The sequence below is a fragment of the Stegodyphus dumicola genome, chromosome X2 (genome assembly GCF_044657685.1).
Source record: "Stegodyphus dumicola isolate Sdum_Otavi_A_Nest chromosome X2, ASM4465768v1".
Classification (NCBI taxonomy): Eukaryota; Metazoa; Arthropoda; class Arachnida; order Araneae; family Eresidae; genus Stegodyphus; species Stegodyphus dumicola.
Window position 1 is genome coordinate 61,299,665 of NC_140781.1, and position 16,324 is coordinate 61,315,988.

The 16,324-nt window shown below is 31.1% G+C and overlaps 1 protein-coding gene and 1 long non-coding RNA gene across 4 annotated transcripts in view; one reads left to right on the top strand and one right to left on the bottom strand.

The window, feature by feature from the left end:
* Nucleotides 1–12,942, top strand: part of LOC118184678 (uncharacterized) — a 161,430-nt gene extending 148,488 nt beyond the window's left edge. The window contains exon 2 of the long non-coding RNA XR_015039133.1: nt 12,540–12,942. This is a non-coding gene — a long non-coding RNA (uncharacterized LOC118184678). The remainder of the gene's footprint in view (nt 1–12,539) is intronic.
* The window catches only part of LOC118184676 (octopamine receptor beta-2R-like), a 259,732-nt gene that overhangs the window by 172,404 nt on the left and 71,004 nt on the right, over nt 1–16,324 (bottom strand). The window lies entirely within an intron of this gene.

The window sequence follows — 16,324 nt, forward strand, 5'->3', positions numbered from 1 at the left end:
CCAAGAGTTCCGAAAGTCTATAATACCTTCCCTAAAAATTATTTTCGCTCGATAAGAGAACTCACGGTACATTGTTGGAAGCAGCGATTTCAGTCAATTCTTTTGTAGCAGCATTTTCTCTGATAATCAAGTCATAATTTTCGACCCACGCACTGAGTTCAACGCACTGCATTAATTCGGTAATTACTCGGACTGAACTGATTACCGGAGTGAAAAACTCATTCAGTAGCAGTTCTGTTTCTCTCTCTCGTAACAAACTGCGCTTGGAAGAGTGTAAGTTATTTCGTGAGTACTATTCTGGATTCACTCGCTAAATGGAGAATAATTTATACATAAAAGCTTACTTTTGAAACCATAAGTTATTATTCACTACCATGCTTATATTAAATTGCTTGATAATCAGCTTAAAGAGTTTTCTTCGGTCCCCATAATTTATTTCACATACAACAGAATTCCAGCTATCCGGATTTTACATGTATATTAAGCCAATTTATATTAAAGTTGTTTATAATGTTCAGCAAGTATGTAGTTTGTTGGACGTTTACCGAAAAGCAGTTACCTACTTTATTTAAACTTTCTGTAAAAGGTAACGTTTTAGTTTAGCTTCGTAAAAACAAAACGAATTTTTTTTTGTGTGTCAATTTCTACGCAAATAAAAATTAACTTCGTGGTTTCGTTTCATTTAAAATATTTTCGCGTTTAGGCAAATACAAACTAGTTTCGTTCTCTAATTTTTTTTCCAAAAATGAGTGTTTATTCTTTGTTTCATTAAAATAAAACTATTTTAAAAGTGTAAACTTCTGTTGAAATCGATAAATGAGACTATAAAATTCATTCACATCTGTTACTGTAAACTGTACATAAGGCAGTTCAATTATACAGAATTTCCTAGTAGCCATATGAGCAGTAGCACTAGCTAATCAAGATATTAAAACTTCTTTATTATAATTGTATATTTTACTAGATTTTAGATTCAAGATGCATAAATGGTACTAATGTGCCTTGGAATAAGCATATTGCTGGCATACGCATAATGCCGAGCAGGGCAGCTTCTCGAGATGCTAGGTTTGATTCTGCCCCAAATATGTCAAGAAATTATTTAAACTTTAAATGCATAATTAAGGACAGGTAATTTTAAAACAGAATCAAATGCACGATTAATATATATTTGCTTAGAATTATAGCAATTTGTTCAGAGTCTTTATTATAAATTTATATCGCTCTCGTTTAAGATTAATTTATCTGATAAGGTAGAAAGATTGAATTACATATGTGTTCTTAACAGTAAAATCCTGCATCCTTTTTTTATTCTGCTTGTAATACTGTATTAAAAGACGTCAAGAACTTTCTACTGAACGGGTACAAAAGTGCTATTTTATCTGCAACAGCATAGTACTGGTGATTTGGATTTATTAAAATTATATAGTTAATCCTCATTTCATACAGTTATAAATGCTTTTCACTTTTTGCTGTAAAACGCTTATGTCCATTATTAGGAATAAAAATTTTAATCACAAAAAAACAAGTTATTAAATTCGTATATTAATATGCACAAATGTTATCGTAAATTCTTTAGAAAGTAGACCCCACTGAATTTTTCAAATTAAATATATCTCAACAACACATATCTCAAAATTTTCAAAAAAGAAGTTGTAAAAATAAATCAAAAAAGAAAGCTGCAACTTGCAATCAAAAAGGGGGCTGTAGCCTGTTTATTGATTAATTATTTCTATTTGATTTATACTTCTGGCAAGCCTGCTGTGCCTGTTTATGCATCTAGAAAGACTTTCTTCTAAATTTTGAACAGAACGAAGCTATTGCACCTTGAGAGAACTATTCTTTTACAATGATTTAAATATAATACTATTTTATGAAAATGTGCTTGGGAACAATATTAAACACTTTAACTGCTAAACTGTATAATTAATAATAAAATTGTACAATTAATAATAAAACTTTATAATAACTGTAATTTAGTATTTTAAACCATTTTTCTATCCGAAACAATATATTTCTATCTAAAAGAAAAACCAACACAAAGCCAAGTGTCTAAGACCGAAAAAAGCAGGTTACTCTGAATTCCAATAACAACAACGGAACAGACTCTTCATTTGGGAGCGTTTTTTGCAGTTTTCGATGCATGTAACGTAAACCCATGCCAGTTTTCCTTAGCTAGTACATAGCTTCCGAATTCTTTGGTACAATGAATAAGCAGCTAACTTCTATTAATGCAATGGATTATCACAGTGATGCTTACCTTAAAAAATTATAGGCATAAGAGAATTAACCTGACAAACAGTTTTACATAGCTTCGGACACTTCATGCTCATGCTTAAGACTAAGAAAGTAAATATAGTTTAGTTTATCTGAATATGGCAAACCACGAGGGCTCTCTGCGTAGGAGCAGGGATGCTTTCGTGGAGGAAATTTTGATAGCAACTGACAGGTATTCACTCTACGCATGGGGAAATCCATGAAGCCCAAGCATACAGTTAGCCCATTCGTACCCAAACCAAGTCCTGCCTCTTATCCTTCAGTATTCAGTAGCCTCAACCACTCAGCCACCGGTGAGAAAAGTAAATATAGAACAGTTTCTTATGATTGATTGTACAGACGCTAAATAAATAAAGCATATAGTTCAGTAGATCATAAATGTGACAACAATTAATGAGAATGGCATGGTGATAAAAACTGAATTCGAAACTATTACAAGTTTTAGTCAATCTATATGAAACTTTCATTTTATTATTTCCAATTAAGGAGTCACCTAATAGCTCAAGATTATCACTAGTTATTTATTGTACTTGTAGAGACATTAGGAATTTTTTGAAGCAGGCAAGATGGAAAATGAGCAACGCCTTCGCATGGGAATCGAACCACAGACCTCTGGAATACGCATCCAGAGTGCAGACTGCCACACCACGAAGGCATGCCAAGACGGCGGGAGAGATACCTTATATTCTTTATTTATTTTGATTAACACGTTCGCTTTTATTATCCAGAATTTTTTCTTCTAAAGTAAAGCAATTTTCATAGTTTAGAAGGCTTGAAACATTCTAGAAAGAAAAGGATATAGACTTTTATTGAGAATTTTGCCAATGCCAAATATACGCATTTTCAATTCTGTTTGATTATATAATTAGTAGTTTGGTTAAAAAGTATTTCTCCCTTAGTTAGTTAAATGATAAATGTTCTTAAGAATTGCGTTACATGCAATACAATGAATAAATAAAAAATCCATTTAAAACTGTGTAAGAAATCAGCTGAATCATATCTTTCATTTGTTTCTACAGTCGTGTTCAAATGCAAAATATTATCTTTCCTATCATTTGAAATGATAGGAAAGGAAATATTTTGCTGATATGTCTCAGAATTTGTTTAGATTTTATTAAAATGCGATCTCTTTTAAATGTAAAGTTGCATAGACTATGCTCAAAAAAATAAATAAATAAATAAAGTATCGCAAGCATATAATGAAATATACCAGTAAACTAAACTGAAACTGAATTTTCTTAATTAATTCACGTAATAGAATACACTTTAGAGATTTCTCTCCTTCTCAGCAATGTAATAACGTAATTTATTATCACATAAAATTACTATATTTTAAATTTCCTAAAACTTGTATAAAATTCAAAATATAAAGACAAAGAAGTGTTAAGGAAAGAAAGATCTTGCAAGAACTCAAAATAACACTTAAAGAAAAAGTAAAAATAACACTTAAAGAATAAAAGAAACATATACAATTAGATCAATATGTGACATAATTTACACATAGTTTCTCTATAAAGTGAGAGAGATATTAGTGATAATTCCTTGAAAAGGTAATATTTTAAATTGTGCAACTTTGTACGCTTGTTTCCACAAAAGCATTCCGGTACAGAACGCCAGCCTAGAATTTCTAAAGAACCGTGGTTTGGATTACAGGGAGATATCGACGTTATTTTTAAGTATGATATTCCGTTAAGTAGAGAAGTTTATAAATCTGAAATTATTTTGCCTCACTGCATTGCCTCACCTTTGCCTTATCTGCATCTTTCATACTATTTTCTAATCTCTAAGACAGCGTGAGATTTGACTCATCTCATTATTTGAAATTCTAAAACATTTATATGCAGTGGAACTTCGCCAGAGTGAAACTATCGATTATCTCGGAAAATACAGCTCTAAAGAGATTGATGAAATTTTGCGGTGGATTAGATTCAAATATTTGAAACTATTTCGACGGGAGAAATAAATAGAAAATCATATCATATCAAACTTGTTCCCCTATTTAAAGCGCATGCTACATTTCAACTTAAGAAACAAATGAACCGATATCTGTAAGTAATAAATACACAGTTATCAGATTCTGTTACTATTAAACAACACGGTTTGGTGACTGGATACTAGCACTCTTATAGTATAGTTTAATTTGATTTTTCATTCTTTTTATATTGCACATGTATATATTATCGACATTATGAAAAGTTCTATCCATTTATAAAGAACGTAGACAAGAGTATGGTGTGCTGACCCTTGCTGAGATATTTATAAATATACTTACTGAATTTGTAGCAGCGGTTAAGTAACAGTGTCGATAGGTGCAAATAAAATTTTAAAAATTATAAAAGCTTTAAATGTGTCAAGCATAAGACAGGGTTAGTTTCAATAGCAATTAAATTACTATGTTATTAGGTGTAAATAAGTTTCAAGCACAATACAAATTTGTTGTTTGCATTACTAGCAGTAAATAAAATTTCAAAATGTTCCACGTGTCATACAAAATTGTTCTCAGTAGCACTTAAACTGCAGTGGTTTTAGCTGTACATAAAATTATAAAACTATAAAAGCTTTAAATGTTTCAAATTTAATACAAGGTTATTAAACATTTAATACAAAATCTCAAGTAAGGAGTTCAGTTTAAGAGAAAGAAAAGAAGGTATAAGGTAATTTAATACTCATCTAAGTAATATTACCTGTATCTGCTTAAAGCTGGTGAGATATAGCTGCCGTGTAAATTTGGGACAGATCCCTCCCTGGACATATGACTTCTGGAAATGGACTTAATCCTTGAAAGGGGATGAGCATTGATTTATTAAGCAAGTTAAGATTAAAGAAAGAAAGTTAGGTAATTAACTTGAGAGAAACCAATAAGAGTTATTTCCTGTGGTTCAGCAAAGAAAAGAACTTCTTAACAAATATATTAAATTCTATTTGGATAATAAATATTGCTATTTCTTTGAAATGCAACAAAATCTTAAAATCTTAGGCAAGCTCAGTTTATCCTAGAAAGTGTTTAAATTTAATTTGGACTATTCTGAAAGTTCTTACCTCTTCAATATAGGTAAAACTTAGGATGTGAATTAAGAAATTTCAAGAAAATACAGTTGAGAAAGAATATGAAAAGAGAAAGTAAATAATTAAGAAGAGAATTAGTTAAGAATCAGCGCTTGAAATTCATCTAATTTAATCGTTCTATAGTTTGTCAATTATTTTGAACGTTTCAGCCTAACACTATCACTCTCCATTTCCCAGACAAATGATTATTAAAAAAAACCTAAGTTTATAAGGTATTTCTCTCGGCCTTCCCTTCTTAGTATGCCTCCGTGTTGTAATGGTCACCCTTGACTCGTATTGGAGAGGTCCGTGGTTCGATTTCCGGCGAGGGCATTGCTCACTTTCACTTTTCAATACTCCTGCTTCGAAATTACTAATGTCTCTACAAAACATTTTTCTCTCTCTCTCTCGATTACATACCTTAATGGAAGTCGAATTTTGCATTCGAGGAGAAATATTCCAAGAAAATGTTTTTTCCGAGTACTTTGAAGTTGACCTATGAAAAAGGTCCGTCTTGTGAAGTCATAATGAAACATGATAGTCATTTACTTGAATTTGATGGAAGCGTAAATGATTTAGAGTCACACAACAAACCTTTTACTGTAATAGTCACCTTCTAGTTAGGATACCATAAATGCGAATTGCTGTAGGGAGAATTAAAAAAATAACATTCTTATTCTGTACCTTCATTGCTCCTCATTACTTCATTTCAGTACAAACAGCAGTTAAGTGAATTTTTATCGCCAAATTACACCTAAATTAAAAATTTCTTCATTAATGCAGCAAAATATAGCACGGCATTAGTATATTATGTAAAGATACATTTTACTTAATTTAGTTATTAAATTTCAATTTATTTATTAAAGCTACAAACGCATCTGCTGCCACAGTGAATTATAAGATCTTGGTTTAATGCTGCTCCGTTTTTAATTGCCAGTTATATTAAGGTGACGTGTATGAAACAATACCTCAGATCAAAAGTAAGAGAAAAAATGGTGTTTTCCCTTCCTTTATGCATTTCTGAGTAACGTTTTAAAATTTTGGAATTATTCAAGCATAGCTTTGTTAAAAGCTCTGTGTTTATAAACTGCTAATCTTGTGAAAAGGAAATTTTCCTCATTATAATAACGAAACTGTCATAAAGCTCATTGTATGTGTGTTTATATACATATATGTAAGATATAACAAAATACGATAGCTGCTTTAAAAAATAATTGGCTACCTCAAAATTAACATTCTAGATTTGGTGCTCTTCCCCTAAATTCATCTGTTCTCCCAAATTCGAGATCTTTCTACGTCATGTAAAGATACTGGAAAAGGGCAAATAAAACTAATATTAACCAATCATAGCTTGTTTCTAGAATCGCACCTACTTTGGTATAAATACCTCTGAAAAGCTAATTACGTCATTATTCTGCTAGCTTCTACTTTGCTAATATCTTCCCGCTTCGCGTCTTTAAAATGCCTGCGTTATTCGTTTAAAAAAAAACAATGTGTATAAGAAATTACCGTAATTGTATGATTAAAGACTATGTCATCTACGAGGAATTATTCTAGTGTACCTAGAAATGTGAATATATATATATATATATAGGGAAAGTAAATTTAAATTCAATATAATTTCAAAAATTATTCAAATTCCAAGAATAATGATATCACAATTATAAAACAAAAAATTTTCCTTCATAATTGTAAACAATGAAAATATGAAACAAAATAATAATATACAGGTATCAAGCCAAACAAATAATTATTTAAAATTACATAAAAAATATTTAAAATTTGAATTATACAAAATAAGTGGTTAAATTATGGATAAAGAATATGGCTTTAATATCTGAACAAAAAATCATTCAAACTGATATATCCTCTTGATAAAGAACTAAATTGAAACAATTTTTATTTATTTAATCTTACTCCTATCTTTAATTTATCAGTTAATGATTGCTTAAATTTTTTAGGCCTTGTTTTTGTAGCGTTCAAAAATATTTAATATTTTGCATTCACTTTTAATAATTGTTCGGTTTTGCCTTGATATCCGTATATTTATATTTTATATCATCTTTTTGTTATTTCTAATTAGAAAGTAAAATATTTTATTTTATAATTGTAACAAATTGATATTCAAAATACTACTTCCGTTTCTTGTGCACCTGATGGAAAAATTGTTATCAACTGTTGTTACAAAAACTTAGCTTGTGAAAACATTTGTGAAAACATTTTTTTATGTTTTACGTATAGCATGCTCAGAAAGAAAGAAAATTCCATTCAAGTGCCTAGGAGAAAGAAAGAAAAGAAAATCCTATGCAAATAAATGAGGGTTCCAAACCAAAGGGGAAAAAAATACAGTGATTGTAAAAAACTACAATCTTCATCATTGCGCTGACCTTAAATTTCAATTAAACTACCACTTATCTGATTTCACGTCTAAATGAATTTTTAAATTTTTAAATTAGAAAATAGTTTAATTTTTTAACCAGTAATAAAACAATTATCTGAAAATTGTAGCAGAAACAAATCTGCCTCACAAAGAATAAAAGACAAAACTATCACGACGGAAGATGAGAAAACAACGGTCTTTTAAAAATTCCAAACCCTTTTCTTTAATTTCAAAAGGATTTAATAATCATTTTTAAAGCTTTTTAATAGTTTATATAGGCTACAAGATATGTGATAAAGCTTTAAAGAATTTCTTCTTCCTATCTTTTGGGCTCAGTTGGAAGAAAGTCCGACTGGCAATCGAGAGGCCCGGAGTTCAAATTTCGCCGAGGGCTGTGCTGATTTCTCATGTTTCTTGCTTCGAAGGAAACTTAGTACAAAGCAAGTTTAAATTTTTTTGCGATGTGCCAAGGCAAAGAAAAATCTTTCGTTTCAGAACGAGATCGTTGTGAAATAATAAAAAATTTATTTGGCTTTGTTTTGTCGTGCCGTTTTAAAAATTAGTGTTTCTAGCATGAATTTAATTCCACCCTCTCCTTTTTTTAATAATTATTAGTTGGCTTAAAAAGCTAATTTTTTCCTGATTTTATACAAATAAATTTTTAATTCATTCAAAAATAAATTAACAAAAATGGTGGATTGCGCAAATTTGTGGTGAATGGCTGTAATTTCTCTTAACCACCCCTTTTCTTTCTTTCATTTTGTAGCTCCTTATTTACTCGAATATGATATTTTCTTCGTGCTCTTTCTTTCTTAACTTTGCAACTATGAAACGGAAAGATTTCTTACAAATCAGCTTGCTTTTTAAATGCATTTATTTTCAAAACTGCACTTAAAATGTGGGGATCTATATAATTTACTTAAGAGAATTTTATTTTGAAGCAAACTGTTTTGTCGCCCTTGCTTTCAACTCAAGCTTTCTTACAAGAATGTAAATGATCTAGCTCGAGTACATTCAAATGAGGCAGAAGTTAGTATTTAAGAGAAGGTTTTGGAAGGCGATTTTAGAGCGTATTCTGCTTACTTGAAGGCCACGTTGCTAACCTGGATATCTATAGCGATTAGATATCTGTGGCGTTAAGGGCTTCTTGTCATTAGACTTGTTTACGTCCACTTTCGAGTCAGAGCCAGCGTGCGCGTTAAGTAGCGAATTAACTTTAGCCTAACGGCTTCCCAAGTTGCTTAACGCGCAGGCTGGCTCTGACTCGAAAGTCTCGTTATCTTATCTCGTTCATTTGCGCTTTGGCAACTGAGGATGATGATTCGGTAAAACCATCGAAACTTGTCTTGTGAAAGTTTGCAAATATTACACTGATTTTTGTTGCTTGACTTAATAAAGTGCAAGATGAATTTTCTAATTTGATGTATTGTAAATATTTTATTTAATGTAGTATGTTTTTATGTTTTGTGTTATAAATGGTAAACGTATTCTCAGATGGATATCTGTTAAACTAAATTAAGACCTGCATAGCTGTAAGAATTAAATTGCATTGCATGAATGAGACGTTTATATGCAAGCTAGCATAATTGGCAGAAATGTAAATTAAAAGAAAAGTTAGCGGTCTACATGAGTTAGGCTGTCCAGTCAACACTAAAGTTTAAATCACGGTCTTGTTATCACATTAGGTACAGTTTGGAAAATAGGATGTCTTTAAAGTCTAGCAAGGCAGAATTTGCTTACATGTAGGTTGTGGGTTAGCTAGTAGCGTTTTTGCCACTTATACAAAAGACACTGTCTCGATCTTACACTCCAGTTCTTCTGGAGAGTAATTCATGCAATAAATGAGTGGAATGAAAGTGCAGATAAATTTTAATGAAATGATTAAATAAGAGTAATATAATGTAAAATAAAGCTATATCATGTTTTAGAATATCTCTGCTAAAATCTTTTCCCTTCTTTATGTCTGGAAGGATCTGAGCTGCTGAAAGGTTTGTACCTTTTGAAGAGATGCAACAAAACAAAAATTTTTATTGTACCTAAAATCTCGTATTGTAAGAGGTCGGCTCTAAAAATTTTAGATAGTGAGAAATAATGTTCTTTTGTGTATACTTAAATTCTGGCCGGGAAAAATGTAGGGATGTATTTAATTTACTTAATAGTTAATTTTATTTTCAAGCAGCCTCTCCTATCACTCTTACTTTCAACTCACGCTTTCATGTACGAATGATCTAGCGCGTGTATTCAAATGAGGCAGAAAGAAGTTAGTATTTAAGGGAAGGTGATTTCAGAGCGTGTTATGCCTGCCTGAAGGCCATGTTGCTAATCTCGATTTCTGTAGCGATTAAGATTTCTGTTACTTTGAATTCTTCTTCCCATTAGGCTTATTTACGTCGACTTTCGAGTCAGAACCAACCTGTGCGTTAAGTAACCTCAAAAGCCGTTAGGCTAAACTTAACTCCATTTAAGTTAATGTCTACCATTTTGAGTCAAACCAAACGTGTTGGCTTTTGTAAGCACGAGTCGGTGCCATCCGTGAACTTTAATTTGAGTTAATAAAGGGTCTTTTACACCTTTCTCCTGACTTTGTCGTACTTTAAGACGTGACGATACACTTCCCTAAACTTTTTTCTAACGTCTGGCTTAGTTTATGATACCAAAGCATACAAGACGTTATAAAGACACCAGAAGAATAATTGTTGCTTAAATACAGTAAGATTAATTATTGTGTAATTAAATAGTCCACTCATCAACTTCCCATTGTGATAAGTTCCTGTGACATATTATTAGGATTTATTGGAGATGATAAGTTTTTTAACCCTGAAAGTAGCTAACAGTTTTATTCCTGAAAAGATGTTTTCAAGCCCTTCTAAAGCTTAATTGGAAGTCATAGTATCTAATTTTAGATAAAAGTGTTTAAATATCACTTATAAAAACCATCGCAGGGTAATTCAATTAGAAAAGATAATATATTTTTACAATAGTAAAAATCTTTGAACGAAGTTTCATAAATGAACTAGCTTGGTCTTCAATAATTTTGTTTAATTATATTCCATTAAAATATTTATATCATCGAAGCATATCTGATAATCCTTTAGCAAATGTAATATAAGTATTATTTAAAATTGCAATAACAGCATATTTTAACTGCTGTAACTATTAAAATTGATGAAATCCGATCTTCGATGCAAAATTAAGCACAGAAACAGTCTCCGATTTGTATAGATTTTATGTAAACCTCTGTCAATTTCGAGGGCTACTGAAATAAGCACTACATCTAAAAGAAGAAAAAAACTGCTTCTAAAGAAGAGGGGCTATGCCACTAACCTTCAATATTGACAGTTTTATATAAAATCTAAACTATTATATAAAATATACTTCAACATATGACATCTGCTTATCTCCCTTTCTTAATTTTATATTTTACATTGGTATTAATCTGCTCCATGTACGCAAAAAATCAGAATTACAAATAAAAAATCTGAAGCTTAATTATACAGAAAAGAAGGTACCTGAAGGAATGAGAGATTTACTTTACAAAAGATAAATTAGTAGCAAAGCACATGATTTAAATGGGAAGGATGAGCTGTTCTCTAGTCTTTCAGTGAAAGGAGTTTGAATGATCTCCTAAATGCTAAATATTTTGTAGTTAAATTGTTATTTGAACAATTTTCAATAAAAGCCCAATAACTTGAGGTCGAATCTTTCAAATTATCAGTTTTTTTTTCCGCTTGCTGAAAAAATTTGTTTTAGGCGATAAAGAAGCATCAAACTGATAAATTATTTTAAACGGATTCAAACTATCAATCTATTTAATTTTGGGATTATAACCTGAGCAATTGATTAACAAACACAGTAACATAAATAACACACTAAAATAGTTAAATAAAAGATCCGTATCATCTGGCGCCTACATTAAGTTCATCGCTATGTTTATCTTGCTTGTAAAAGGCATTTTACATTGCTACTACAATTAGTACTATAATTTCCTTAAAACGTCTTTTACTATAATAATATAATCACATCCAAGTATCCTATAGTTACTGAAATATAGTTTATTTTTAAAGCGGTGTCCTTCTTCCTCACCAGTAATAATAATAATAATAATAAATGCAAGTCATTTCCAGTTTCTATCCGCTAAAAGGATTAAGAACAGTGTACAATGTTTTCCTAGTTATTCTATTACAATGCATGCTTGATTATTTAATTATTATGCTTTAAAACTAAGTAAATTAATAAAAGGAAATGGATGCCAGTATGAGGGAAGCATATACCCGTTGAAAATTTTTAACTAATCAAATATCATTCTTTAATTAGTACTAAACTGGGAACAAATGCTCTCTATGTTCCGAAAGTACCCAACGCATGGTAGTTTTATTGAAGCAAAATTATTCTTCAGTATAATATTTCTGCTATTTCTTACAAATACTAAACCACAAAAGTACAATCTAAAAATTTATTATCCTGTAATTACAAAATTAAAATATTTCAATTTTCAAGCCTAGTCTTCTCACTATTTTAATTTTTCTTATAACCTTTCTAAGTAGACTTATTCCGTTGTTCCGTAAACCTTAGAAATGTGTTTAATAATTTTTACTAATATAATATCAGCATCAGTTTGTTATAAAAAAGGATCTAGATCACCAAATGTGCATGCATTATGAAAACCTTTAATGTATAAAAGTCATTTATGTAAATAATTGCATAAAGAGGATACATCTAATGAAGGCTCTTACATAAACCATATTTGCATAGATTGTTCATCTTGTTTGAAATTCCAATAGAAATGTATCTTAAGGGTATAAATTCATAATTTTGTAAATTGAATCTTTGCGTTATTTAGGGAACCATTTGCAATGGATTGGATTTTTCAACTATGGCAAAGCACACGAGAGCTATCTGCCTAAAAGGAGGGATGCCTTCGTGGAGGACTTTCTAAGGGGAACTGGCTCGTATACACGTTACACATGGGGAAAACCACGAAAACGCCCATCCAACCATCCCGTTCGCGGAATTCGAATCTCAGACCGAACTACCAGTGTTCAGCGACTTTACCGCTCGGCCGCTGGTGGCTTCCATTTGCAATGGTAACTTTATACTAAGCTATTCTTATTTTACAGCATATTTTGCTTCAGCTAATTCCTTCATTTTAGCTGTATTATAGATGATATCAAATTATTTGTAATATCATATGAAATTAATGTAAAGCAGTTCCATGAATGGAAAATAAAACTTTTTCTCTCTAAGCTTCTGATATTTGAAGTAAATCATAAATGAGACATATTTATGTATAGTCTCCGAAACAGTTAGACAAAATTATTGCAGACTATTATAAGCAATATCTCTTTAGCAAATGAAAAATAGAGTTTGATAGACGACTTGCAATATTTTATAAAAGAAAATTACATAAAATTTAGAAATTACTTTCAAACAAAAACTTTTGTCTTAAAGTATATGTTGGTTCATTCTTTAATTTTCTTTCAAATAAAAAGAATTACCTCCAAAAACAGAACAGATGAACAGATTGTTACTCAAATCTATGCACAAACTATTTTAAGAAGAGATTAAAATTTTATAGCAATTACAAATGAAACAAATTAAACAATTCCGAGTACATATTCCAAACATAAGTCTTACAACCGTCACAGAGACCGGAAAATAATACCAGTGGCATTCAAGTGCGCTTCAGAGTAGCAATCCTCTGAGAACGATATCAAACGGTATTATTCGGGACTAATTGGTTGCTGATTAGTGGCTTGCTTGGTATTAGTATTCCTAAGCTTTTCGGGGATAACATGAAGCAATTCCTTTAATGCCAGTATCACGGAATAGGAGTCGAGAACAACAAGCAACACTTTAACTTACAGAAGGCAATATGTTTTTTACCTCAGAATTCTTCAACAATTATTATCCTCAAGGGTTTTAATAAATAATTTAATATAAATCTCAGATACTAACTTCTGTAAGTGTTTATTTGCGTAATAGATTTCTTTTTCAACAGAGCACTTAAAATTAACTGCAAAAGCATCTGCCTCAAAGTATATGGTTTTTCGAAAGCTTTGTTCTATAATCAGCTGTCTGATTATAGACAGCTGTCTTTCATGTCTTCCAGATGGGAAAATGGTTAACGACTCTGATTGCCGTAGCGAAGAGCCCGGGCTCGAATTCCTGAGATGGCATGGATGTTAATTGTCTGTCCTTTCACAGTAGACAACGGTGGCCGAATATTAGGTGCCTCCATAATAAAGTGATCACCGCTTCTCCCTTTAGTAGTGGTCAACGCCTATAATAGCTAGTGCTTGCCATTGGAAGTAAAAAAAAAATGATAATAATAAGTTATATATTATCTGCCTAATGAAAAGACATGTAAAAATTGCACGAATGAATTCCGTTCAATTAATTTTCTGTTTTTTATTAATTCTAGAAGACCTATGTTTAATGCTCTATAAGGTACTCTCTCCCTCCTTTCGGCATGCCTTCGTAGTGTAACGGTTAGCACGCTCGGCGCGTATTCGAGAGTTCCTGGGTTAGAGTCCCGGTGAAGGAATTGCTCACTTTTCATGTCTTCTGCTTCAAAAAAGGCCTTATGAGTCTACAACCCGTTTATAAATTCTTAAAGAAATGTTTGTGGCCACACCGTGTGGACAAATCGTGAGCAGCAGCGGGAAAAATTTGCAAAGTGGTTCTCCGATACAAATGGACGACAGATAGTTACATATTCAGCTTGATTTTTCATATGCCATAATGAAGCAAATTCCAATGGGAAAAATTCGTGATTGTAACGAACAACACAAGATTTTATTTACATTAATAAAACAGTGAATACATGCTAAATTGAGTTTATATTTCCTTTGGTACTAATTTCTTTTGCATATAATTTAGGACTAAACTATTCAGGGTATGAGACTGGCAACAAGCTTCAAATATTTCAGCAAAAAGAAAAAGCTTTTATTGTATTATAGTCTGAATCGAAGATTCTCAAACGTTTTCTTTCCATTGATCCTTTTTAAAAGGAATTGTTTTAATCATGCACAACCTTACATTTTTCTCTATAACATGCAGTGTACAACATAATCATAATACAAATAATTGCACATAGCTAATTTAGATGACAATTAGTTTAAAAATATGAGCAAAAGCTTTGAAAAAAATCGGCTATTTGATTGATGTTTCATTTTTTTTTTTTTGTATTAATTGTTTTTTATTTTACAATTATCAACAAGTTTTCAGAAACCATATCAGGGATTCTATTGGCACAAATGACGGATTCTAGTTAATGTTATGGCTGTTCTTGATGTAATGATGCAATGTTTTCGATTTTGCTGTAACGTTAACCACAGGAACAGTTGCTTATTTGAATTTTTAAATAGATTATCTTAATTTTTAAATCACCTTATTAAAAACATTCAACCTCTTTCTTAATTTCCATTCTAGTTTTATGTTCTTTGAATTTTTTGAATCTTTATTTTCCTTGTTCCCTTGAGTTTTATTTTTTATATTGCACTTATTGCATAAAAAATTCAACGTGCTAAACGTGCTAAAGGTTTTTAACATATGTATTCTTTAATATATTTTTATCGCATTTATTTATATGACCTCTTCCTTACTACAGTTTTATATCAATAAACAATAAATTATCAGTTTTATTAACACAATTTTTTGTAATCAATACGATCTTTATTATGACAATTTATTACCATATTCGGCTATCGACACACAATCAACCCCCTGATCATCGATAATCCTTTCTAAAATTTCAGTGACCCCCCAGGGTATAGATACCGCCCCCGTTAGGTTGGTTTAGTTTGGTTTATTAGATTACGGCAAAGCACTCGAGGGCTATCTGCCTTAAGGGATGGATGCCTTCGTGGAGGACTTTTTAAGGGAACTGGCTCGTATACACGTTACACATGGAGAAAACCACGAAAACACCCATGCAGCCAGCCCGTTCGCGGCTCAAACGTCGGACCGAACTACCAGTGTTGAGCGACGTTACCGCTCGGCCGCTGGTGGACCCACCGACCCCGTTAGGAATCCCTGGTCTAAATCACGTTCTTAAATTTTAAATAAAGTAAGTTAATGTAGTTACACCTTAATCTATATGAAAAATTATATAATTTTCACTGGAAACAGATAGCTAAGTTTATCTTATTCAAAATAAAGCAAAAACAGAATTATCATAATTAATTTTAATTCATTACAAGTTATTTTGACCACAACGTAGGGAAAATTGGGCCTTAAATCAAATAAATATAAAATGATAGATCGAAAGAATGTTAACTATAAGTCTGTTTATATTTCGCAATATATTTGTAATAAAATTTGGAATGCAAGTTATCAGTCACAACAGCTAGAAATGAACGTAAACTACCACATTATCTTAAATACAGTAAAACTGAACAGTTAAACAGACTTAAAACATACTACAAATAAACTCCACTTAAGGAGAGTAAAACGTATCACGGTATATCACAGGAAAAATACTCTAAGCTTTTTTTCTTATTTGTATGGTTTCAATAAAAATAAAAATCCAGCAAATCTTTTTCTTATTACATTTCAAAGTTTCTAACACTCAAACACATGCCTAAACGTAGATATATATTAATACGTGTATATGCGCATAGAATT